This window comes from Bufo bufo, chromosome 1 (assembly GCF_905171765.1).
Source record: "Bufo bufo chromosome 1, aBufBuf1.1, whole genome shotgun sequence".
Taxonomy (NCBI): Eukaryota; Metazoa; Chordata; class Amphibia; order Anura; family Bufonidae; genus Bufo; species Bufo bufo.
Genome location: NC_053389.1, coordinates 227,825,999 through 227,850,756, shown reverse-complemented (window position 1 = coordinate 227,850,756; position 24,758 = coordinate 227,825,999). Strand labels below are relative to the sequence as shown.

The 24,758-nt window shown below is 46.1% G+C and overlaps 1 long non-coding RNA gene across 1 annotated transcript; it reads right to left on the bottom strand.

Moving 5' to 3' along the window:
* Window positions 1-2,963: 2,963 nt before the first annotated feature.
* Window positions 2,964-23,673, bottom strand: LOC120986933. Its single transcript, XR_005775848.1, has 3 exons — window positions 23,521-23,673; window positions 19,643-19,649; window positions 2,964-2,975 (listed from the first exon to the last, which is right to left on the bottom strand). It is a non-coding gene; the product is annotated as an uncharacterized LOC120986933 (long non-coding RNA).
* Between the last annotated feature and the right edge of the window lie 1,085 nt (window positions 23,674-24,758).

Below are 24,758 nucleotides of genomic sequence, written 5' to 3'. Positions count from 1 at the left end.
AAGAGTTGTGGTCATCATATTTACCGTTAGCTGAGTTTGCCATAAATAATCATTATCAGGAGTCCACTGGCAAGTCACCATTCCTTGGTGCATACGGTTTTCATCCCCAATTTTGTACTTTCAAAGAGGGGGGGTCTTCTGGGGTTCCCGAAGAGGAAAGGTTTTCTTCATCTCTTTCATCGGTATGGCAGAAGGTGCAAGTTAACTTGAAAAAGATGAGTGGTAAATATAAATGCATGGCCGATAAGAAACGGTCGCCAGGTCGGACCTAGGAGTGAATGACTATGTGTGGTTGTCTACTAGGAATATTAAGTTGAAGGTTCCTTCTTGGAAACTGGGTCCTAGGTTCATTGGTCCCTATAAAATAGTAGCCGTCATTAACCCTGTGGCTTTTCGCCTGGAGCTACCTCAGACTTTTAAGATCCATAACGTCTTCCATAAATCGTTACTCAAGAAGTATGTTCCACCTCTAGAACCATCGCCGCTGCCACCTCCTCCTGTCATTGGGGCTAGTAATCTGGAGTTTCAAATAGCCAGAATTGTTGATTCTCGTCGGGTCCGCCGCTCTCTTCAGTATCTGGTGCATTGGAGGGGTTACGGTCCCGAGGAAAGAATGTGGGTTCCAGCGTCAGAGGTAAACGCCAACAGGTTAATTCAGACTTTCCATGCCTCTCATCCGGAGAGACCTGGTCCTGAGTGTCCGGAGGCCCCTCGTGAAAGGGGGGGGTACTGTCACGAGGGTATCAAGAGCCACGTCTGACTCCGTTATACCCGGGGTCAGGAAGTCGCAGCGGGTGGCTGCGCGCTCTATATCTAAAGATCACGTTGTTTCTTAGTGATTGTTTTCTGTGTTTGCCTTGCCATCCTTTTTTGTCTCACTCAGGGATCCGTAGCTTCTCCTCCTCAGCTGTTTCTTGTCTGCCACTCCCAACCTCCTTATATTCTCCCCTCACACTTCTCTAGTTGCCAGTTATAGAGCTTCCTGCCTGGACATCTATACTGACCCACTGGAGTTGTGAATCCTGGTTGTCGTTCCAGAGTGCTACCCTCCGGATCCCTGTTGGGCTTATTGTTTTCTCCTGTTGTCGCCCACCTGGGATTATATGTTGAGTCTGTGTTGTCTGTCCTCCCCTTGGTGTTTTCCCTTAGAGCTAGTGGTGCGGACTAGTGTTCCCATCGCCTTGTTCACTATCTAGTGCTCAGCTCAGGGAAAGCCAGGGCTTTAGGCACGTGATCGGCGTACGGGTGAGGAACCCGTCTAGGGACGTCAGGGCAGCCAGGTGCCAGCCGCCAGGTGAGTCAGGGGTCACCACCTTCCCTCTCACTTGGGCAGGGCCTTCCTCGTTCCCTCCCTCTGTGTCACGTATGTGATAGCCACGCCGACCGTGATAACAAGGAAGCGGTGAGTACAGAGCCAGGGAGCGCTGCATTCATCTCTTCCCAGTCCTCCTGTACTAATGAGCGCTTCCATAATGGTATTATTCGCCTCATACTGACATTTTCCCCACTTAGGTGGGGGGGTGCGTCTTATAGGTGAAAAATACGGTATATAATGGAAGAAAACCTCCTTAACTCCTAATGTGATTGTCCCAAAATGATTACTTACCACCTCTCCACAGGACAGGTGATGTTGTCAGATCCGTGCGGGTCCAGCCGATTGGACCCCGACCAGTCACGAGAGCAGGGATGTGTTTAAAAGACGCAGCAGTAGAATATGTGAACTATTTAAACTCTCGTGATTGATAGGGTCCCACCAGCTGGACCCCCACCTTTCAAACATTGTGGATAGGTGAAAAGTCATTCAGGGACAACCTATTTAAAGAAGACCCATCACACTCTTGAAACTGGCAGCACTGATTGGACAGTGGTACACTGTGTATGAACACCCCTCTTCACCAAAACAGTAACACACATCTATAGTGTAGCTTTAGGATTGCTTACCTTTTCGAAATTCATTTACTATAATACTTGGAATCAAAGAAGAAATTCTCATAAGGGGTAAGATAGAGATTAGTTTATATATTTAGGAAACAGACCATATGCCTCATTTGTTAGTGCAGGTACACATATAAATCCTGAAAGTTGGTCATATAGAAAAAGGGAAACATGCAACATTTCTCACTAATAACCATTGTACATGTGTAACAATTTACATGCATAGTATGAAAAGAAGAGTATTTGAAAGTCACAGTGGTACTAACAGACGAGCAGGAGATTATTTGTTCCAAAGCATTAGGCCAGCTTGTATAGGGGCAAATTGGGTTGCCTGATTAGCAAGGGATGCTGTCCACAAGGAATGGCTCACCTTAGAGTTAGCCAATAGAGAAGATACAATTTCCAGCTAAGGTTTAGAAGAATCCTGTGTCCACCAATTTCCTATTTCATTACTAAAGTCCTATAATATGTAAGTATATATGGGCAAGCAGCAGGGGCGGATTGGGAACTTAAAGTTGCCCTGGAAATTTTTTTTTTAAGTGGCTCCAAGTTGTAGGGAGGGCAACGAAAGTAGGCAGAGTCAGCAATGCCATAGCGCAATATACCATCCCAGCAAAACCATATACCGCAGAACAGCACAATACACTGCCCCAAAAGCTGTCCCTCTGCCCCAAAATCTGTGGTGGCCATTAATAGATGCCATTTTCTGTCCTTCTTCTCCAGTTGTCTCTGATTAAAATACAGTGCAGGGGGCTTAGAAGGTGAGATGCGGGCCACAGCAACCAACGCCTTCCAGTCTCACTGGGAGATAAAGGACTTTTGCTGTTTGCCTCACCCTTTGGTTATTCCAGATATATATATTCCAGTTTTTGCATATGATCACCGCTGTAACTGGTATAGGAATGGACAGATTGCAAAGCTAATATAAAATTCTCAGATATACTGATATTTTCACAACAGCTATTCTGCCTAACCATGAAGTTAGGCATTTGAACTAACTTTGGAAATCCTTTTGAATCTGGGTTATGACTGAAGTAATACTGGTGGCATGCACCTTATGTGTGGATGTGTTGCAGGGGGATGTGGAGTCAGTAAGGGATGTTACCTTCGGTCCACTTGAAAAAAAAAAAACATATCTACCACCAGCTTTTAGCTATGATCAGAATTCCTATATCCAAAAATGAGACACTTTAGCTTGTTGCCGGTGGCAACGTGTAGTTTTTAGCATGTTTACACACTTCCCACTAGGGGAACAATAGGGGGCCTTATTTCTACTGGGGGTCTCTGTGAGAGTATTATTAATACTGGATGGCTCTTCTACTAATGGGGGCACACTTGAGGAGCGTTATCATGGTTGGGAGCACTGTAGGGGACATTATTACTAATGGGGGCATTCTAGAATTCAATTACTATTGCTGGGACTATGAGGAGAACTATCACTATGGGGGCACTAATTTTTCTTCAGGATAGTATTTGGGGGTATTAAGAAGCACAGCAAGCAGCAGGATAACACTGTGTGGACTACAGGTTGGGGGATGATGATAGAAAAGTGAGGAACCTAAGATGTCTGTGTGTCACACTCTGCAGAGACCAGATGCGGCTTAAAGAAGATCTACATCGGAGGAGACGTCACCTGGGAGGCACTGGATGTAGCAGGTATGTGCTGCTGTATAGCAAATACAGCAAAATGCGGTGTGTGGGGGAAGGGGGGCCACTTAGAGAACTGGGCCATATTCATTGGGCCCCGGATCTTTTGTGACTCTAGCAACGCCCCTGCCTGTCATACAGGCAGTGGTGTCTCTAGCTTTCAAAATTTGGGGGGGCACACTGGGTGCCAGGACAAAAGTAGGGGGGGCAGCTATAACAACGATACATTTACACAAGTATGCTTAGAAATGCTGCGATACTTTACCCAATACCAAAAACCGCAACAGGGAAGAAAAGTCCTGCTGCCTGTTATAGAGAGGGAGATCTGTGGATGACACTGTTATAGGGAGGGAGATCTGTGGATGACACTGTTATAGGGAGGGAGATCTGTGGATGACACTGTTATAGGGAGGGGAATCTGTGGATGACACTGCTATGGGGGGGATCTGTGGATGACACTGTTATGGAGGGGGATCTGTGGATGACACTGTTATGGAGGGGGATCTGTGGATGACACATACCGTATATAGCATCTTATGCTATATATGTCATCCCCATTTACCCCTCCATAACAGTGTCATCCACAGATCCCCCTCCCTATAACAGTGTCATCCACAGATCTCCCTCCCTATAACAGTGTAATCCACAGATCTCCCTCCCTATAACAGTGTCATCCACAGATCTCCCTCCCTATAACAGTGTCATCCACAGATCCCCCTCCCTATAACAGTGCCATCCACAGATCCCCCTCCCTATAACAGTGTCATCCACAGATCTCCCTCCCCGCCGCTCACAGGAGTGTACATTTGACATATCTAAACTGGAATCCATATCCTGCAGTAACTTTGAATTTAAATCAGGATTAAGCGGCCGCTCATCTCTACTAGTACCTTAAAGGGAACCTGTCACCGGGATTTTGGGTATAGAGCTGAGGACATGGGTTGCTAGATGGCCGCTAGCACATCCGCAATACCCAGTCCCCATAGCTGTGTGCTTTTATTGTGTATAAAAAACGATTTGATACATATGCAAATTAACCTGAGATGAGTGAGAGCTTGAAAATATGACTCTTCTCTGGCCACACAAGTAAGATATGACTCTTTTATGTTAATTTGCATATGTATCAAATCGGTTTTTATACACAATAAAAGCACACAGAGCTATGGGGACTGGATATTGCGGATGTGCTAGTGGCCATCCTGCAACCCATGTCCTCAGCTCTATACCCAAAATCCCAGTGACAGGTTCCCTTTAATCTTACACCACTCGGCTAGCTTCGGTAACAGGGCCAGGCTACAGCCTACAGGCACTGCCTGTTAGTTGTTACCAAGCGAGCGCTGATTTCTGCAGGTCAGAGGATACGGATTACAGTTTAGAAGAAATGTACACTCCTGTGAGCAGTCCAGACCAGTGGCGGATCAGAGCCTGGTCTCGGGAGGGGCACTTCCAGATTATTTTCTGTCCGCCGCCACAAAACAATGTGGTGCTTATAGAACAGACTACACAGTGTACAGGTATACTGTATATTGTGTGGCACAGTGTATGCTATATGTGTATAACATAAACATATTTCCCATGAAAACTTACAATTACTTGGCTTGGCCCTTGGGGATCTCGGAAACCACTTCAACACTTGGCTGGGGGGCTCGGCTGGGGGGCTTGGCTGGGGGGCTCGGCTGGGGGGCTCGGCGGAGCTGATGTTGTGTTTTATCCTAATGAGAAAGATTTCATAGTAAGGATTTGGAGAAGGGGCAGAAGGATAGCAGAGCAGGGAGAGGCTGGTGCTGCTACTAGGGGGCTCATACCATGGGGGAGTAATAAAGCCCACCATTATGCCCCCCCAGTAGAAATAATTCTCCTTATAATGTGACAGTGCAACAAATACCCCCTTGTAATGCCCCCAGTTGAGCTAATGTCCCCATAGTGCCCCCAGTAAATACCCCCATAGTCCTCCTCTCCCCCTTCCTCCTAGTACCCCCATAATGTACCAGTATAAAATGCCCCATATAACGTGCCCCAGTAGATGCCCTGAGTGTCCCCCATAATTTGCAAGTATAAAATACCCCTTCTTAGTGCCCCCCGTAGATGACTCCATAGTACTCCTGTCTCCCCTTCTCCATAGTACCCACCATAATGTGTCCCAGTATAAAATGCTACTGTACAGAGCCCCCCATATAAAACACCCCTTCTTTGTGGCCTCAGTAGATGCCGCTATAGTGCCCACCAATAATGTGCCAGTAATAAGTGCCCTCCCAGTATAAAATGCTACTGTACAGAGCCCCCATCATGTGCCAGTAATAAGAGCCCCCCCATCATTTGCCAGTACTAAGAGCCCCCCAATATGCCAGTAATAAGAGCCCCCCCATCATGTGCCAGTAACAAGAGCCCCCCCATCATGTGCCAGTAACAAGATCCCCCCCATGTGCCAGTAACAAGAGCCCCCCAATGTGCCAGTAATAAGAGCCCCCATCACGTGCCAGTAACAAGAGCCCCCATCACGTGCCAGTAACAAGAGCCCCCATCATGTGCCAGTAATAAGAGCCCCCATCACGTGCCAGTAATAAGAGCAACCCAATGTGGCAGTAATAAGAGCCCAGCCCCCTCATCACATGCCAGTAATAAGAGCCCCCCCATGTGCCATTAACAAGAGCCCCCCCATGATGCGCCAGTAATAAGCCCCCCATCAATCGCCAGTAATAATCCCCCCATCATGTGCCAGTAATAAGCCACCCATCATGTGCCAGTAATAAGCCCCCCCATCATGTGCCAGTAATAAGCCCCCCATCATGTGCCAGTAATAAGAGCCCCTCCATTATATGCCAGTAATAAGCCCCCCATCATGTGTCAGTAATAAGAGCCCCCCATCATGTGCCAGTAACAAGAGCCCCCCCATCATGTGCCAGTAACAAGAGCCCCCCCATGTGCCAGTAACAAGAGCCCCCATCACGTGCCAGTAATAAGCCCCCCATCATGTGCCAGTAATAAGCCCCCCATCAAGTGCCAGTAATAAGAGCCCCCCAATGTGCCAGTAATAAGAGCCCAGCCCCCACATCACGTAGCAGTAATAAGAGCCCCCCCCAATGTGCCAGTAACAAGAGCCCCCCATCATGTGCCAGAAATAAGCCCCCCATAATGTGCTAGTAATTATCCCCCATCATGTGCCAGTAATAAGCCCCCCATCATGTGCCAGTAATAAGAACCCCCCATCATGTGCCAGTAATAAGCCCCCCCATCATGTGCTAGTAATAAGAGCCCCCCATCATGTGCCAGTAACAAGAGCCTCCCCATCATGTGCCAGTAACAAGAGCCCCCCATCATGTGCCAGTAACAAGAGCCCCCCCATCATGTGCCAGTAACAAGAGCCCCCCCCATCATGTGCCAGTAACAAGCCTCCCCATGTGCCAGTAATAAGAACACCCCATCATGTGCCAGTAATAAGAACCCCCCATCATGTGCCAGTAATAAGCCCCCCCATCATGTGCCAGTAATAAGCCCCCCCATCATGTGCCAGTAATAAGCCCCCCCATCATGTGCCAGTAATAAGCCCCCCATCATGTGCCAGTAACAAGAGCCCCCCCATCATGTGCCAGTAACACGAGCCCCCCCATGTGCCAGTAGCAAGAGCCCCCCCCATGTGCCAGTAATAACAGCCCCCCATCATGTGCCAGTAACAAGAGCCCCCCATGTGCCAGTAAGAGCCCCCCATGTGCCAGTAAGAGTTCCACATCATGCGCCAGCCCAGTAACAAGAGCATAGAGCCCCCCCAATGTGCCAGTAACAAGAGCCCCCCCTAATGTGCCTGTAAAACTATTGTACATATAAAAAAAAAACACTTATACTTACCTCCATGTCAGCGATGCGATGCAGGCCTCTTCCGGCCTGTGTCCCGCGCTGTATGGCTCAGGTAGCGCGATGACTTTATTGCGCCGCCTGCCCCGGCCTCTGATAGGCTGTCGGCCTAGTGCCTGTAGCCTATCAGAGGAAGGGGAAGGGACACACCTCTCCCTCCCCTGCCCCGCCGATATAGCACAGGCATCTGTAGCGCTGTCCTGAGGACAGCGATACAGATGACTATGGAGATGAGCACAATGGAAGCGCTCATCTCCCTGTGCCCTGCTGCCGCTCCGTTGGGGGGGCATTTCAGTTGGGGGGTCACAGCGAGATGTAGGGGGGACCGTGGCCCCCCCCCCCCCCCTTGGCGACGCCACTGCATACAGGCCTTATAGCTGCTACATAGATAGGATCCGTTGTGTGTCTCATTTTTCCTTCCTTCTGACAGTTTAGAAGAAAGGTTAAATAAATGGTGATGTCATCCAGGGCAAAAAGGCAAAATAGTGGCCCAGTAATGGAGTGGGGAGGGTGGGAACAGCATGAGAAGTCCACAGAGTGGCCCAGTGACAGAGTGGTGAAATGGCGGCAGCATGTGGAGACCAAAGAGTGGTGAGGTGGCAGCAGCATGAGGAGACCACAGAGTGGCCCAATGACAGAGCGTTGAGGTAGCAGCAGCATGAGGAGACTATAGAGTGGCCCAGTGACCGAGTGTTAAATTGGGGGCAGCATGAGGAGACCACAGAGTGGTGAGTTGGCAGCAGCATGAGGAGTCCACAGACAGTGACAGAGTGGGGAGGTGGGGGGCAATACCAGTACCAGCTGAAGATGGCAGTAGGATCACCTGGCAGCAGGTGTGTGGCATCAGGCTGGTGGCAGCATCAGAATAGTAGCTGAAGCAGGTAGCCAGAAGAAACAGGTCTCTTTTGACAAAGTTTAGGTGTGGCACCATGGATGATCTAGTCTGATGCATCAGGCATACTGGTGTGTGGAAATCCTGGCTGATCCACGCCTGATTGATCTTGACAAAGGTCAGTCTATCCACATTTTGGGTGGACAGGCCTGTTCTCCTTGGGGTAACTATGGCCCCCGCTGTACTAAACACCCGCTCTGATGCAACACTGCTGGCCGGGCAGGAAAGCTTGTCCAGGCAAACTCGGCCAGTTGCGGCCACAAATCGAGTTTGGCTGCCCAATAGTCCAGGGGATCTTCGATGTGGGGTGGCAAAGTGCAGCCCAAGTATGCCACCACCTGCTGGTTCTGGTTCTGCTCCATGTCTACCTGCTGCTGGTGAGTAGTTTCTTCACTAGGCAGTTGAAGAAAACTGCTTATCAGTGACTCTAGACTTACGCACATAGGCAGTGGCCAACTGACTACATAGGATGTCTCGATTGTAGTTCAGTTTGTCCTCCCTCTCAGAGGGTGGAAAAAGGCCCCCGTTTTGGACCAGTAGGGAGGGTCTAAGATGGTGGAGAGCCAGTAGTCATCCCTCTGCCGAATGGTGACAATTTGGCTGTCACTACGCAAGCAACTGAGCATGCATCGGGCCATTTGCGCAAGTGACTCGGAGGGACTCCTTGCCTCCATCTCGCATACTGCCACGGTGTGTCTGGGTCATCTGCCTTGTCTTCCTCATCACCCTGTAGCGCCTCTGGCTGCTCCTGCTCCTCCTCTCCTGTCACCTGTGTACAAAAAACACCTATTTCTCTATGCATTGCTTGTGCTTGAATGTCCTCCTCCTCCTCCAGTTCAGCCCCCACAGGGCTCATGTGGCCATGAGATGTAGTCACCATGTCTCCTGTCCCCTTACCAGCCAGATTAACAGTATCTGTTTCAGGACATGAAGCAGTGGATTGACGTTGTTCATCCCGTAGTCCTGGCGACTGACAAATAAAGTTGCCTCCTCAAAGAACCCAAGCAAACGGCAGGTGTCATGCATGAGCTGCCACTGGCTAACATCGAAGTTACACAGGGGAGTACCTCTGTCCGTCTGTATCATCAAGAAATCATTTATGGCCTTTCTTTGTTCATATAGTCGGTCCAACATATGGAAGGTGGAGTTCAAACGGGTGGAAACGTCGCATATCAGCCGATGTTGGGGAATGCCATTCTGTCTTTGCAGCTCAAGGAGGGTGTTCTTGGCAGTGTAAGAGTGGCTGAAGTGCATGCACAGTTTCCTGGTCATTTTCAGGATGTCTTTCAGATGGGTGGAAGACTTCAGGAACCTCTTTACAATCAGATTTATCATATGCACCATGCAGGGCGCATGGCTCAGACCTCCTTGACGCAGCGCCGACACCATGCTCTTCCCGTTGTCGGTGACCATGGTTCCGATTTTGAGTTGTCGAGGAGAAAGTCAGGATTATATTTCTTGATGAAGGACGCAGAGCAGTTCCCCTGTGTGACTCCATTCGCCCAGGCAAACTAGGTGCAGAACAGCGTGGCACTTTGGCGGACACCGACAGGCTCAAGGACTGGCCCACTTTCTGTTTAACATAGGTGTGCAGGGCTGGTACTGCCTTTTTCGCAAAGAAATGGCTTCTTGGGACTCTCCACCTTGGCTCGGCACAAGCCATCATTTCTCTGAAAGGTGCAGAGTCCACCACTTGGAAAGGGAGGGACTGCAGCACCAGCAACTTGGCCAGGATCACGTTCAGCTTTTGCGCCGTTGGATGAGTGCACGCATACTGTTGTCTCTTGGCAATAGCTTCGGTGGTGGATTGCTGAAGAAATAACTGATGAGGAGTAGGAGGATGAGGAGCAGGAGCATCAGGACCAGCAGTTGATGGGAAGGACAGACAGCTCCCTTCTGCTGAGGCGGTGGACTCTTGATTTGTGGAAAAGGTGTGCGAGCCACTGAGTGATGCAGCGGTTGATTAGGCCGGCTGGACCACTATATTAGCACCAGGGTTCTCCCAGGCCGCTTTATGGTGATGCTGCATGTGTTGAAGTAGGGCTGTGGTGCCAACATTGGCATCCTGGCCACGCTTCACCTTCTGCCCACAGATTCGGCAAATGGCCATGTTTACCTCCTCAGACGGCTTGACAAAAAACAGCCAGACCGCCAAGTATGGCATTTTCCCCCCAACACTCCGCGCTGACTGCCTGCTACCGCTGCCTCCGTGAACCCCTGCACCGCTACTTTCCGGGCAGATAGGCTCCTGTGAAGCGGGCTGTCTACCCCAGGCACGTTTGGCTCCCTACCTCCCACTGCTGCCACCCTGCTGACTCATGGCCACGCTACTACCTTGCCGGTTCAGCTGCTGCTTCACGCACAAGCTGCCATCCTCTTCTTCTGATGATGATGAAGCCCCTTTTTCACCCGGCTCCCAAGTGTGATCGGCTACATCATCATCCGCTACTGTGTGCACGTCACTGATGTCCCCCTTAATGGCCTCAGGGCCAGGAAGCTCGCAACACCAGCTCCCAAGCAACTCTCATCATCACTACTTGCCCACCTACAGGCGGAAGCGGCAGATGTTTCCTCCAGATCTTGGCTGGGCAGTAGCTGCTGACTGTCCACTAGTAGCTCGTCCTCGCTGAAAAGTGGAGCCAAGCCTACAACATATAATACTTCTCCCTATGAGGGAACAGAAAATGACAGAGGCAGGTTGAGGACAGTTGGGGGCACAGGGCCTGCTCCCGGGCCATGCCAACTAAGTGTCATGTCAGAGGAACCCACCGACTCTTGGCTGGGTGTGTCTGATGTCACTTGCGATGAAGTCGAAGAGTCAACCATTCAAGCACCGCTGGGTTGCTGGTCAAGACACGGCGGCTAGGTGACACTGGGAGCTCAGGCCTCTCACTGCAGCTCCTGCTGCCACCCCCCCCCCCCCCCCACACACACTTTTTCTGCTACTTGTGCCTGCACAAGAAACATTTTGGCCACTGCCCGTTCCCTTTGAAGGGCCTGTAACTTGTCTGTTTGACATACTGTAAAATAAAAGAATTAAATTAAAAGTTAAAAAAAATTCTTATTAATACACCACAAAAATGTCTTTGAAACAATGTATGCTCACTGCAAAATGGCTAATGACATGCCCTTTTTTTTCTTATTAATACACCACAAAAATGTCTATAAAATAATGTACGCTCACCGCTGAACGGCTAATAAGGCTACTTTCACACTAGCGGCAGGACGGATCTGACAGGCTGTTCACCCTGTCGGATCCGTCCTGCCGCTATTTCGCCGTGCCGCCGGACCGCCACTCCGTCCCCATTGACTATAATGGGGATGGGGGGCGGAGCTCCGGCGCAGCACAGCAGTTCGCGGTGAGAGGCCGCCGGACTAAAAAGTCGGACATGCAGTACTTTTAGTCCGGCGGCCTTTCGCCGCGCACTGCCATGCTGCGCCGGAGCTCCGCCGCGTCCCCATTATAGTCAATGGGGACAGAGCGGCGGTCCGGCAGAACGGCAAAATAGCGGCAGGATGGATCCAACAGGGTGAACAGCTTGTCGCATCCATCCTGCCGCTAGTGTGAAAGTAGCCTAATACGTACTTTTTTTCTTATTAATAAACCACAAAAATGTCTAGGAAACAATGTATGTTCACCGCAAAACAGCTAATAACATGCCCTTTTTTTCTTGTTAATACTCCACAAAAATGTCTATAAAACAATGTACGTTTACCTATGAACAGCTAATAACACGCACTTTTTTTGCTTATTAATACACCGCAAAAATTTCTATGAAACAATGTACGTTCACCAGAAAACAGCTAATAACAGTCACTTTTTTTTATTTATACACCGCAAAAATGTATATAAAACAATGTACATTCACCGCTGAACGGCTAATAAGACGTACTATTTTTTATTATTTTTTTTTTATTTAACATCTTTATTATTATACAAACAGTACACAAAAATTTAAGTAGAAATTGGTATACATTTTTCAAACCCCCCCCTATTCTTCCCCCCCCCTTGATACCCCCCCTGAGCCTGATACGTGCACCCCCGCCTCCCCACCCAGCCCCCCTTAAATAATTAAGGAGAAGGGAGGAGAGAAAACGGGACAAAAAAATTATTATAATAATAATAACAATTAGGATAAATTACAGTTGTACAGTCCTATCAGAATTAACAACCTTCCCATATCTTAACCCATTTCTCAATTCCACCCCTCTGCTTATAGAGAATCCGCTCATAATTTTTCACCTTATTCACCAGATTTATCCATTTGTTTACTTCTGGGGCCTGTCGTGCAAACCAACTCCGACTAATCAGGACCCTGGCCAATAGTAATATTCTGCCTATTAGAATCTTTTGGGGTTTATGACTAGTTAGTATCGAGAGATCGTTCAGTAAAAACAATTGTGGCTCAAGAGGAATCTGTCTTTTTAGTTTGTATATAAGAACCTTGTTAATACCACTCCAGTATGCCCCGAGTTCTGGGCATGCCCAGATCATATGTATGTAATCCGCACCGGCAGTATCACATCGAGGGCAGTTGGAGGAATCTCTTAATCCACACCTATTAAGCCAAGTATTAAGCCAAGTAGGGGTAACGTATAATCTATGATAAATATTGAACTGTATTAGGACGTGATTAAAGTTGTGGGATAGTACATCTGGGTTAGTAAAAATACTCCCCCACCCTACACTTTGTATATTTGGGCAATCCCTCACCCAAGCCTTTTGCCCTGGTGATTGTGTCTCGGAAAACCGTGAATTAATTAATAATTTAGATATATTTGAAATCTTCATTCTTGCTGGTGTCTTCCCAAACCTCTCATTAAGCGGGGAGGAATTATCTATTTCTAACAGTGATTTATCAACTAAACTAGCAAGTGCCGAACGAAGCTGAAAATACCTAAACCATGACAAATTTTCTACACTATGTGATAATTCCACAAACTGCATAATTTCTCCATTATTAACAACCTGTGCCAGGAAAAGAATCCCATTCTTTTGCCAGAATTGATCCTGTGCTATACCATCTAATATCTGTAAGTGAGTGTTGTGCCAAAGAGGCGTGAATGTGAGTGATCCTTTTACTCCCAACCATTCTCTAGTAACAGCCCACATTTTCATTACTAGTTTTATAGTCCCTTTATGCCCCCGGTCCCTATTAGTCAACAACCCCGATTCCAAAAGCGTAAATATATTATTATATGGAGAGCTTCTTACTAAACTACTTAAGAAAGTGTTGTTTGGCCACTCACTGCACGTCCATAACTGGGCGGCAATGAAATAGCCTTTGAAACATGGGAGGTTTAGACCCCCATGGTCCAAAGGCTTATAAAAGTATTCCAATTTGAGTCTCACACGTTTTCTTCCCCAAATCAAATTGTTGATTATTCTTTCCATTAATTTGAAATATTTTTCCTCTATCCAGATAGGTAAATTCCTAAGAACATAGAGGAATTGGGGTAGAATTACCATTTTAACCAGTGAAACTCGATCCGCTCTGGATAAGGGAAGTCTTAGCCAAATCCCTATTTTTGCTCTTATTTTGGTCATCAATGGGGTCAGGTTAAGATGTACCGAGTCTTCCACCTTAGGAGATATCGTCATACCCAAGTATTGAAAGGTGTCAACCATATCTAGCTGGGTTATCAAGGATTCCTCTTGAGGCACTGAGTCTATTGGCATCAGAATAGTCTTTGACCAGTTTATATCTAGGCCTGATACCCCACCAAATAGTTTAACATTATGAATAATTCTTGGGACGTTATCTCTGTGTTATCTGCAAAAAAAAGAACATTGTCTGCATATAAAGAAATGGGATCTTCGTCTCCCAGTATACCAAAGCCTTTAATTTGAGGATCCTGCCTAACAGCCAGAGCCAAGGGCTCAATGTAGATATCGAATAGGAGTGGAGATAGTGGGCAACCCTGACGGGTACCTCTATTTAGATCAAAGCTCGAAGTAAGACTCCCATTGAGACTCAGCCTGGCCGTAGGGGACCTATAAAGTGTCTTAATCATATTAATAAATCTCTCCCCGAAGCCCATCCTCGCCAAAACCTTCCAGAGAAACCGCCACTCCACCCTGTCGAAAGGCCTTTGAGGTATCTAGAGACAGGATGGAGCGAGCAAACCCACCGGGGGCCTGTATATTGGCAAAAAGCCGGTGGAGATTGTGATGGGTACCATTGTTTGGAATGAAACCGTTCTGGTCCGGGTGGACAACAGAGGCGATCACCCCAGAAAGCCTTGTGGCCAGAATCCTCGCCAGGAGCTTTACATCGGCGTACAACAGCGAGATCGGTCTGTAGGATCCCATATCTACGGGGTCCTTACCTTTTTTGGGAATTAATATTATTACAGCTTCCATCATTGAACCCGGCAGGTTCCCCTCCTCCACCGACTCAGCAAGGACCTCCAACAATCTAGGAAAAACATCCTCTTTATATCGAATGTAGAATTCGTATGGAAGTCCGTCCGAGCCGGGGGTGGAGTTACCCGCACATAGTTCAATTGCGCCCTCGAGCGCCCTCGAGATCGGCCTCAAGTACCTTCCTTTGTGCTAAAGTAATAGTGGGAAAAGCTATACCATCAAGATAGCAGTCAATCAATTCATCCGTGATCTCACAATCGGCTCTATAAAGGTCTGAGAAGTAATCGAGGAAGGCCCTCTCTATGGAATCATGTCCCCTAACCATCCTCCCATGGGTCAGTCGTATATTATCTATATTTTTTGGGGATTCCTGACTAGAGATCACCCTAGATAAAAGTTTCCCTGGGAGGCCTGTTTCAGTAAAGTATTTTTGCCCTTTGAAGAATAGGCTCTGTTGTGCCTTATCCAACAAGAGGTCGGAGTATGCTTGTACACTCTTCTGCATATTTTCCTCTGTCCTATTTATTAAAAAAAGATTGCGTAGCTGAGGACGCTTGTTCTTTTAGTTTTTTCTCGTTTTTCCCATACACCTTTCTTAAATTTGCAATATGACTGACCATTATTCCCCTCATATAGGCCTTAAAAGTGTCCCATACCACTTGGATTCTAGCTGACCCATAATTAGCTAGCCAAAATTGGTTTATTTCCTTTTGTATTATTTCATGGTCCTTTATTAATGAAAGCCAATAGGGATTTAGTCTAAAAGGAGACCTCCCTATTTGTTTATCCTGGGCCAGGCAGAATTCAAGGAGTATCGGTAGATGATCCGAGAGTGACCTAGACTCATACTTCATTCGTGTTACGTGACGTACATATTTTTTATTGATCAGTGCATGGTCTATTCTAGACATAGATCTACCTGATTTACTAATACATGAAAAGACCCTTCTCCCTTGGCCCAGACCTTCCCAAACATCCTCAAACCCCGCCTCAAAGCAGAAGCGAGCCAGAGGGGACCCCTGAACCGGGACATCTCCCTCCACGCCCAAAACGACCCTGTCTACTATCAGATTCATAACACAATTGAAATCCCCAATAATCAATGTGGGGCATTCTGGCCATTTGTCAATAAATGTTAACAGAGAGTTCAGCACTGAAAACGAGAATGGAGGTGGAATATAAACAAATGCCAGAATGCACATCCTTCCGGCCAACTTGCAGTATAGAAAAACAAATCTTCCCTGGTTGTCAACAGAGGACGCCTCACAAAGAAATTCAATTGCTTTATGAATAAAAACTGTCTCCCCTGGAATGACTAGAGAGGGTCGAATGGTACGTGTGCGCCGCCCATCCCCTGGTGACCATCCTCGAGGTCTCCCCAGTAAGGTGTGTTTCTATCAAGCATACAATTGCTGGAAGATGTGTATGCATCATGTCGAAAACCGCCTGTCTCTTTCTTTTGTCCCCCAGACCCCTAACATTCCAGGTTAAAATTCTGATGGACATTGTCAACTATAGTAAGGAAGAAAAAAAAAAAAAGGAAGAAAACGCATCAGAGCCCGTCCCATCCCACCCCCCCATACTAGTAATCCACCAGCACAAATTGTAGCAGATTTCTCACCTGTGGCCCTCCCTCCCAACCTCGCCCCCCTGCTCGGACCTCCCTACTATGATAGGAAAGAGAAACTATAAACTAACTCTAATAATTATTATTCATCCCAGCCACTCCCTTTATATTTAGATCACATATTATTATGTTCAAGCCAGTCCGCGGCTTTTTCTGAGGTGTAAAAAAACAGAGTGGTGTCCTTAAAAATAATCCGGAGTTTTGCTGGAAAAATAAGTGAATATTTAATGTCCTTTTCTCTTAGCCTCTTTTTAACAGCCATAAACGAACGTCTCTTTTCCTAAATATCCTTTGAGAAATCAGGAAAGAAAGCCAGTCTATTCCCATCATATAGAACGGGCGAGCATTCCCGCGCCCTTCTTAGTACCATATCTCTGTCCCTTGAGACGAGCATCTTAGCAAGGAGTGTTCGCGGTTGTTGCCCAGGCATTCGTTTCCCACCCGGGACTAGATGGGCTCTTTCCACCATAAACATTGGAGAAAAAAAGTCCTTTCCAAAGTTCTCCAAAATCAAGGACTGTGTAAATTGGATAGGATTCTTATCTTCCACACCTTCTGGGACCCCCAATATTCTCACATTTTATCTTTGTGACCGATCTTCAAGATCCACTACCTGTCACGACCATGCTTATGCTCGTGACTCTTGTGGTCGCATGCGGTTGTCAGCGGTTTGGTCTGGTTGTCAATCACAGCTGAGGGCTGTAGTATTTGCCTCACCTGTGGTTGCCGCTAGCAACATTATTTATGTGGCAGCATAGCAGCCTGAGCTGTATCGTGGCAGCTAGCTATGTTGTGCATGCGGTTGCACCTGGCAACCTCTCTTTATAGGTGTGCCTTTTATCGGTGTGCACGGGGTGTTATATGTGTTGTGTGCACTTCCCCTTTAAGTTGAAGTTTTCCCTTCCCTGGTGTTGGAAGGGTTAACTTCCTTCCTAGTGTGTGTGTGCACTGGGTGTGTCTGACTGTGGGTGTGGCTACTTGGGCTATAAAGCCTCTTTGGAGATCTGAAGCTGAGGGGTTCTTCAGCCATGCTTTGCTGGAGAAACCCTCCTGTTATCTCCATCTGCCAGTGGGGGCCACCCTTGTGGTCATAAACAAATTGTCATGTATTGTTTATACACAATGTTATGAGGATGTGTTTGTGTGTCATGTCTATTCTTTGCAGCGTATGGTTTCCTGGTGTCCTGTGTGGTGTGTGTGCTCTGTCGTTTGTGTTTGTGGACAGCAGCACTGATACTTGGGTCCCAGGCCCTGTGTCTGTGGCAGGTGGGTGTTAGTACTAGTTGCACTTACCTGCCATTGCCATATGCCTGTTTCCGTTTCCCCTGTCTTTATAGTTTGGCCATCTTTAGACTCCTGTTTCTCCATGTCCAGGAGGAACAGGTAGTCTACCCAGCTCCTAGCGTAGGGACCGGCGGAGGGCAAGTAGGGACCCGAGGTTCCAGAGCATGAGTCCTCCTACCTTCAAGGTCGGCTCATGTCGCTAGGAGTTAGGGTCAGATTAGGGAGGCAATAGGAGGTGACCTGCTCCCTAGTTCTGTGGTTCTGGCCAAGACATGACTACCATCCTCTGTCATCGCACGGCTGAGGGTTTTCCCCATCCTCAGCCGTGACACTACCTTTCTTTTAAGAAGGTTGAGATCTATCTTCAGGGTGGAAACCTCAGTGTTTATTTTTTGGGATTCATTTTGCATTGTTACCAGAGAGCTCTCCACATTAGTAACTCTATCACAGATTTTTTTCAGATCGTCTCTAATCAGTCCCACCTCGGCATGGATTGACCCGAGTTGAGTTGTAATGCCTTGTATTAAGTCCCCATTCTGTTTCACTGCCATTAATATTTATTTTAGTGAAATGGGATCACCCTTAATCGTGTCTTCTCCCTCTGCTACCCCTTCCCCTTGGGGGTACCCAGAGGGTTTTTGTGGTTCTGCCTCCATCACCTCAGTGTTGTCAGTCCTTTTTGAACTAATGTCCTTTTGACCACCTCTGGTATTGACCCTTGGAGACTTTAGAAATTGGTCTATTTTTATCCCTTCAAAGGGTTTGGTAGCAGATTTCTGAGCAGAGAGGTCTGTCGACCGCCTGCTAGTTTTTGGAGCCATTCCGTATCCCTCTTTTTCTTACCTGCTTCCCCTTCCCTTTTTTATTTCCCTTCTCCTTCTCTTTCTCCTTTACTTTCTTTCCCCTCTCCTTTATCTCCTTCCTTCTCTTCTCCCCTTTATTTTGTTTCTTCTGGTTTTTTCTTGCTTTTTATTTATTTTATATATATTTTTTTTCCTTTCCTTTTCCTTTTCTTTTTCCTTTTTTTTTCTCTTTCCCCCTCTCCTTTTTTTTTTTTTGGGGGGGGTCCTTATCTTCCATTAGTGCTGCTCATATAAGGTGTAACTTGGAAGCACGCTGGTAGCCTTTCGGTTAACCTTTGATTGCCTTATTCACCTTTTTAGCCAGCATAGGGAAAACCAACCATATACAACGCACAGGGAAAATAGCAACCATCTCACCCGTTTCCACGTGGAGCCACGAGGCGAGGGGATTGACCAGGAAGCCAGCCAGCCACTCTGGGAACGCCAGCCAAGAATCTCAGCACAGGAGAATGGAACCGGAGATCCGAAGCACAGCTGTAGCAGACCCCACCACAAACACCAGCAGCGAAGCCTTCAGGCAGCCCTAGCGGAGAGTGCAGAGAGTACAGAGAGGATCAGGCAGAAAGAGCGCCGAGCCGGCAGGAGAGAGGCAGCCAGAACAAACCAAAGCCGATACTGGAGTCCAGGAGAAGGTCCAGGCAGGGGACAAACTTTTGGGAGGAGGAGGATGGAAGTCCGCAACTTACGTTGGGTAAGTGGAGAGGGAGAGCAGGGAGCAGGCTTGAAGGCAGAAGTAGAGGTACAACAGCAGCGAGGCTCGGCCCACCAAGTGTATAAGCAGCAGCAGCGGGGATCGAACTACGAAGAGGGTTCCCCCAGGGCTGAAAGGGAAGCCGCAGACCGCAGAGACCTCAGGGAGAGCGGAGGAGGCCGAGACCCGGGAGGAGGAGGAGAAAGCCTGACGCCCTACTCCTACATCATCACGCCACCTCTACTATTCTTTATTATTAATACACCGCAAAAATGTCTGAGACATTTATTGACCACTACTGTAGAAACAATACAGCCTCTATGTCTCAGGATCTGACTACCAACATTGGACACTGTACCATTGCTCTATATTGAGCTAGTGATTTAGCACAACCGCACTTCATTTTGCTCATTGTTGCTACATGTAATCTACTCAGCATTGTTTTTTATGAATTTTCATTTTTTATTACCTATTCTACTGGTCCTACATGTCATCTATGTCTAGATATATTTTTTTATACATATTTTTAATAATAAACTACCCAGGTGTCTGAATTACTTAGGTGTTTGTTCTGCTATATTGTCCTACAGATGATGAGTGCTTAGCCTTAATTTATATTATATTCTACTACTCCTTCTTTGACCGGGTAGCACCCACTCCACAGTTACTGACAGGGTGAGCCACCATTTTTCTTCATTTTTTAATACTCCACAAAAATGTCTATAAAACAATGTACGTTTACCTATGAACGGCTAATAACACGCACTTTTTTTGCATATTAATAGACAAAAATGTCTATGAAACAATGTACCACAAAACAGCTAATAACACTCACTTTTTTTATTTATACGCCGCAAAAATGTATATAAAACAATGTACATTCACCGCTGAACGGCTAATAAGACATACTATTTATTCTTATTAATACACCGCAAAAATGTCTATAAAACAATGTACCCTCACCATTGAACGGCTAATTAGACATACTTTTTTTCTTATAAATACACCAGAAAAATTACTATAAAACAATGTACGTTCACTGCTGAACGGCTAATAAAACATACTATTTTTCTTATTAATACACCAAAAAACATCTATAAAACAACGTACATTCATCGCTGAACGGCTAATTAGACATCCTTTTTTTCTTATTAATACACCAGAAAAATGTCTATAAAACAATGTATGTTCACCGCTGAACAGCTAATAACACACACTTTTTTTTCTTATTAATACACCAGAAAAATGTCTGCAAAACAATGTATGTTCACCACTGAACGGCTAATAACACGTACTTAGAAACATAGAAACATAGAATGTGTCGGCAGATAAGAACCATTTGGCCCATCTAGTCTGCCCAATATATCTGAATACTATGGATAGCCCCTGGCCCTATCTTATATGAAGGATAGCCATATGCCTATCCCATGCACGCTTAATCCCCTTCACTGTATTTGCAGCTACCACTTCTGCAGGAAGGCTATTCCATGCATCCACTACTCTCTCAGTAAAGTAATACTTCCTTATATTACTTTTAAACCTTTGCCCCTCTAATTTAAAACTGTGTCCTCTTGTGGTAGTTTTTCTTCTTTTAAATATGCTCTCCTCCTTTACCGAGTTGATTCCCTTTATGTATTTAAAAGTTTCTATCATATCCCCTCTGTCTCTTCTTTCTTCCAAGCTATACATGTTAAGGTCCTTTAACCTTTCCTGGTAAGTTTCATCCTGCAATCCATGTACTAGTTTAGTAGCTCTTCTCTGAACTCTCTCTAGAGTATCTATATCCTTCTGGAGATATGGCCTCCAGTACTGCGCACAATACTCCAAGTGAGGTCTCACCAGTGTTCTGTACAGCGGCATAAGCACTTCACTCTTTCTACTGCTTATACCTCTCCCTATACATCCAAGCATTCTGCTGGCATTTCGTGCTGCTCTATTACATTGGCTTCCCACCTTTAAGTCTTCTGAAATAATTACTCCTAAATCCCTTTCCTCAGATACTGAGGTCAGGACTGTGTCAAATATTCTATATTCTGCCCTTGGGTTTTTACGCCCCAGGTGCATTATCTTGCACTTATCCACATTAAATTTCAGTTGCCAGAGTTCTGACCATTCTTCTAGTTTTCCTAAATCCTTTTCCATTTGGCGTTTCCCTCCAGGAACATCAACCCTGTTACATATCTTTGTGTCATCAGCAAAAAGACACACCTTCCCATCGAGGCCTTTTGCAATATCACTTATGAAGATATTAAACAAAATTGGTCCCAGTACAGATCCCTGTGGAACCCCACTGGTAACATGACCTTGTTTTGAATGTTCTCCATTGACTACAACCCTCTGTTGTCTGTCACTCAGCCACTGCCTAATCCATTCAACAATATGGGAGTCCATGCTCAATGACTGCAGTTTATTGATAAGTCTTCTATGTGGGACAGTGTCAAAAGCCTTACTAAAATCTAGATATGCGATGTCTACTGCACCTCCACCGTCTATTATTTTATTCACCCAGTCAAAAAAATCTATAAGATTTGTTTGACATGATCTCCCTGAAGTAAACCCATGTTGTTTTTCATCTTGCAATCCATGGGATTTTAGATGTTCCACAATCCTATCCTTTAATAGGGTTTCCATTAATTTGCCTACTATTGATGTCAGACTCACTGGTCTATAGTTGCTCGATTCCTCCCTACTACCTTTCTTGTGAATGGGCACGACATTTGCCAATTTCCAATCTTCCGGGACGACTCCTGTTACTAATGATTGGTTAAATAAATCTGTTAGCGGTTTTGCCAGCTCACCACTAAGCTCTTTTAAGAATTTTGGGTGTATCTCATCAGGCCCCTGTGACTTATTTGTCTTCACCTTAGACAGCAAACTTAGAACATCTTCCTCTGTAAAGATACATGCATCAAATGATTTATTAGTCATCCTTTCTAGTGGAGGTCCTTCTCCTTTTTCTTTTGTAAAAACTGAACAGAAGTATTCATTAAGGCAGTCGGCTAGCCCTTTATTCTCTTCTACATACCTTCCGTCCTTTGTTTTTAATTTAGTTATTCCTTGTTTTAATTTCCTTTTTTCATTTATATATCTGAAGAATGTCTTATCCCCTTTTTTCATAGACTGAGCTAGTTTTTCTTCTGCCTGCGCTTTAGAAGTTCTTATAACTTGCTTGGCCTCTCTCTGCCTAATCTTGTAGATTTCCTTATCTTCATTGCTCTGGGGTTTTTTATAATTACAAAATGCTAGCTTTTTATTTTTAATGATTTGGGCCACTTCTGCTGAGTACCACAGTGGTCTCTTCCTTTTTTTGCTTTTACTGACAAGTCTAATGCAATTTTCTGTTGCCTTCAATAATGCACCTTTTAAGTAGTCCCATTTCTCCTGGACTCCATGTAATCCGTTCCAGTCTGATAAGGACTCATTTATGACTAATTTCATTTTTGAAAAGTCTGTTTTTCTAAAATCTAAAACTTTTGTTTTTGTGTGGTGGGACTCTTTCACAGTTCTTATATTAAACCACACTGACTGGTGATCACTAGATCCCAAGGTTTCGCCTACAATGACATCATATACCGAATCCCCATTTGTGAATACCAAATCCAAAATGGCCTCCCTCCGGGTTGGCTCCTCAACCACTTGTTGTAGAGATAACCCCAGTAGGGAATTTAGAATATCTGTACTCCTGGTAGAACTTGCTATTTTGGTTTTCCAGTTTATATCTGGAAGATTGAAATCTCCCATAATGATAACTTCTCCTTTCATTGTCATTTTAGCTATTCCTTCAACTAGTAGATCATCTAGTTCTTTAACTTGACCAGGTGGTCTATATATCACACCTACACGAGTTACTACATGGTTAGCAAACTGCAACGTAACCCAAACTGACTCTATGTTGGCCTCACCAACTTGTATTAGGTTAGATTTAATGCTATCTTTCACATACAGGGCCACTCCTCCTCCTTTCTTGCCTTCTCTGTCTCTTCTGTATAAAGAGTACCCTGGTATGGTTATGTCCCAGTCATTTCTTTCATTAAACCATGTCTCCATAACAGCCACTAAATCTACATTCTCAGATGCCATTATTGACCCAAGTTCATTGATTTTTTTACCTAAACTGCGAGCATTTGTAGACAGGACTATTTTTTCTTATTAATACACCAGAAAATGTCTATAAAACAATGTACGTTCACCACTGAATGGCTAATAACACATACTTTTTTTTCTTAATACACCAAAAAATGGCTATAAAGAAATGCACGTTCACCGCAAAACTGCTAATAAGACGTACATATAGTTCCTATTAATACACCCCCTAAATGGCTGTATCAAACAGCACTTGCACCCCAATAACAAGCAAGGTGTCACGCCTCCCCGGAAGGAGAGAGGGAGAGCGTGCACCCACTAGTCTGCCACCCACGCCCCTGTCCCTGCCTACTTGCACTTACCCGTCCTAGGCGACGGAGCGCAACTGGGTGGCGATCCCTAACTTGAGTAAGTGCGGGAGGGACAGAGAAAAGCAGAGACAGGCAATGGGCGACATGCGGCGACAGGAGCGTACAGCTTTCGAGAAGGGTCAACAAACTAGCAAAGGTCACAACGAGAGGTCACGTCAAACTACGAAGGAGATGCAAAGACAATACCAATAACAAGCCAGAGGTCAAACCTGGAGGTCGCGTCAGAGTACAAGATAGAAGCAGGAGCGTGGTCAAATAACTAGCCGTCGGTCAAATTCAAGAGCAATGGAGCAAAGTATCAAGAGCCTATATAAACAATATCACAGGCAAACTGTGGCCAGCAGGTTGCCTGCTTATATACTGAAGGGCTAAGGTCATGGACTGATAGCTGAGTGCCGAGTGTCCAGCTCGGCGCTCAGCCCACACAGGTATCCTGGCAACAAAGGACGCCGGCCGCACATAGAAGGAGCGTGCGGCTGGGCGCGCTCCACCCTCCGTTGCCATGGCAGCAGAGAGGCCGATTGGCTCCTGCAGCTGTCGGAGAGGAACAGGATGTCGGCGGCGCAAGAGGAAGGACGCGCGTCGCCGGCGTCCTGTGACACAAGGTTTGCTGGAATTACTGAGCTATTATATAGTGCAAATCTAAAAGCAGCAGTATAACAGCAATTTGGATCCTGAATTAGTGCAGCAAGGTGTAATAGAATCGCTCCTATTACCCAGGCTGTACACTCCCCTATTGGACCCTGTTCTCCTTTTATAGTGTGGATAATGCCTCCCTATGATTTCCCTACACCTTGAATGATCTTTCCCTGAACTTTTAAATCTTTTTTTTCAACACAATAAAGTTTTTCCTAGCACAGTCCCTAGCGCCTGTCACATCTCTCCCTCCACTAAGTACACTGGAAAATGGCAGCATCCAAGACGGCTGAGGCTATTTATAGGGCTGTGACATCACAGGGGCTGGCTGGCTGCTGATTGGCTGCATGCATGGCACTGTGGGTGATCCCTTGTTCCCACAGTTCTTTGCTCCATGTCTTAACATGTGCAGAAGCCATTTTAGGAAAAAATTACCAATAAGCGTGAGGAAATTCGACTTTTCCTGAAATTCGGATAGAATCCACTTCGTCAACTTTGATTCGCTCATCTCTA